A 2,964-nucleotide genomic window follows, 5' to 3' on the forward strand; every position below is an offset into this window, starting at 1 on the left:
CTTAATCTGAGTTCTCGGTGCTGGAGCAGTTGTTTTATGGAGAGGATGATTACTATGCAGAGACACAGTGGCAGCAGTTAGAGGAGACACTGTGACACTATGCAGGATTGGAGACAGCTGTTGTTGTGGCAATAATCTCTCCCAAAGCAGATATGACTGACGTAACTTAAAATAGACACATATTTTTTAAAACAAGTATACCCCTACAGTGTATCGCCAAGCAGGTGCAGATAGAGGAACATGATGAATGAAGAACATGATCAGATAGAGGAACTATTCTGCTCTCTCATTTCTCAACCCCCACACCAGTTTGACAGTGCGGTGTGGTGTGGTGCGTTGCGGTGGAGGTTTTTGTGCATGGCTGCGTATTCAGATTCAGAGATTCAGACCACATATGGTGTTGGTTCGATATAGCTAATATGAATAATGGGCTCTCTAGTCCATAACTCCCTCTGAATGGGGCAGCTTCCCCAGAGGGCTAAGGGCTTGGAGAGAGAAAAGCTCCACTCTGCTAGTTCAGATCCACTCACAGCAGTTTTAGTTAAGACAGGCCAGGCCTAGCTGGTCACATATACACAGACCCCATATGCCATAGACTAGATCAGAGTCAGAAGCCAATTTCAAATCAGAAATTGAAATCAATTCATGTCTTGCATTGAGTGAATTGAAATCCAAACTGACATCAACCCCCAGTTAACTATCATCGTTAAGAGAGGCCACATTTTCCAGAAAAAAAAGGCCAATATACCATGACAAATACCCTAGAAGAGAAAAAGATAAAATGGCCCATATACTGTGCCATGTTGAGATATGAGCCTAGGATTGCTCACATGCTTCTAACACTCTGCCTGCTTGCTCTGGACTGTGCTGTTAACAAGATCCTATCTCTCTGTCTGACAAAATGTCTCTTACTGTGGGCTCTACTGAGAGACTATAGGGCTGGCTACTATCATACAAGGCCAGTACAGGGATCATGACTCCTGCAGCAGGGGTGGGATTCCCTTTTGCCTTAGGGGCAGAGACCATCATCGTTGTCATCATCATCATTACTGCTCCTTGCTTATGTTTGTCTAGAGAAGAGAAGACTTGTTTTGGCCCCTGTGGCTATTGTATGAATATGCATGAGGTAAATCGCTGGGCTATGAAAAATGCTGCTCAGCATGTTTATGTTGTTGAGAGAGACGTTGCTCTTGCCTTCCTGAACCACAGTTCAACCAGCTGTGGAGAGGAAAACGTGCTGAACATACAGTAACTTTGAACACAAGCTAAGAAAATGGTTGACTTTAATCAAGCTTGGAGCAATTTGATTGTCAAATGTATAGATGGCTGGATTTCCTGTTACAGGGACAGACAGGAAGAGGAAGTGGGAACGAGGCCAGGTCTGGACTGCCTGGCCACAGGAGCTGTAAATTACAGCTGTGGGAGAGTGGGTGGACAGAAGGGAAATGTAAAGCGACAGGCATTAATCTACTGCTGTTAAGACGCAGCCATCCTCCCTGTCACGCACGCGTGCGAGTGTGTGGGTGGGTGTGTCTCTGTGTGTCTGTTCAGAAATCACACAAAGGTAACTTGACATGCTGCTTTTAAATTAATTGCCAAAGTGCCAAATGATACTTTCAGAGGACACGGAGGGCTGCTGTGGCTTCTGCTGTTCATTTTGAAAAAAACAACGCTGTTTGCTATCTTGCTTTTGACCCTACGAAGTTCCGCAAAATCAAACAGAACAAATCTCTCTAAATTAGGGATTCCTTTGTCATTATGATTTAAATTAGTCACTGAGGGCGAATATATATATATATATTTTAAATGAGGGCTTATCTTTTTGTGTTTTCCTCTCTGAGGCCCTGTTTTATTAGTGAAAATGAGACACATTTTCTCAAGTGTTTTGGGAACTGCCCAAGTACTGTAGTCTACACTGCTTGTTTTGATTAGTTGAGAGACCAGTTTTCAGTGGATTTGAAAGGAAATAAGGAGAGTTTTGTGTTTATAAGCTGTTGTGTTTACCCTATCTTGCATGTACCCCTGATGTGTGATATCCAAGAGTTTCTACAAGGATTTACAGTGCAGCATTTTTTCTTCTTTTGGCTCTACACTCCAAAAGTTTGGATTTCACAATTACTATGAGGTTAAAGTAGAGATCCTCTTCTTTTATTTGATGGTATTTGTGTTTTACCATTCAGAAATTACAACACTTTTTATGCATAGTCCGCCTATTTCAGGGCACCCAAAAGTGATGGGACAGATTTATCAAATGACCAAATGAATTTGGAGGCATTTGCTTGTACTTGGGTTGACAAGATCTTTCTGTACACTTCAGAATTCACCCTGCAGCTGCTGTCAGCTAGTTCCAACAGAAGCCATACAGTAGGCAGAAGTTTCGAAAGTCCCCACTGGTGTGACGATGTCGAGGGAGTTCCGTGACGGCACTGTAAGTTTTATTTCAGGTCATTCACCTCGGCAAAACAACCACCAGGAGGCATCATTGAGCATGATGTATATGTTTACATTGCAAGAGTACTGTACTGTAGCTTGCTGTATGAGTTGTTTCAAATGTGCTGTATTTTGTCATAGTATGTCAGGCTAAAAAGGTTGGTGTAGCTTGTGTACAGTAGCTTAACTTTAAGGTGGTGATAAGAGCTGTGAAAGATGTTTGAAAAGAGAACGGTTGTTCTCTTATGCGTCTGCACTCTCTTATGCGTCTGGCTAAAAAAGTCGGTCTAGCTTGTATAGCTTAACTTTATCTTAAAATTTGCCTGTATTGGATATCCAACGAATTTATTCAGCCCAAGATCAATAAAAAAAATCGCTGACAGGTTTGTGTGGTGATAATTTCTTTATTCACGGTCTTATTCACATGTTTTCAAGGGGAGGGGGAGGAAGAGAGGACTCGCTCACCCAGTCACGATCAAGCAAGCGATTGCGAATGCCTACGTCAGCTTGCAACTGTAGCAAACAGACCTGTGT

Source organism: Argentina silus (assembly GCF_951799395.1).
Source record: "Argentina silus genome assembly, chromosome: Y".
NCBI classification, from domain to species: domain Eukaryota; kingdom Metazoa; phylum Chordata; class Actinopteri; order Argentiniformes; family Argentinidae; genus Argentina; species Argentina silus.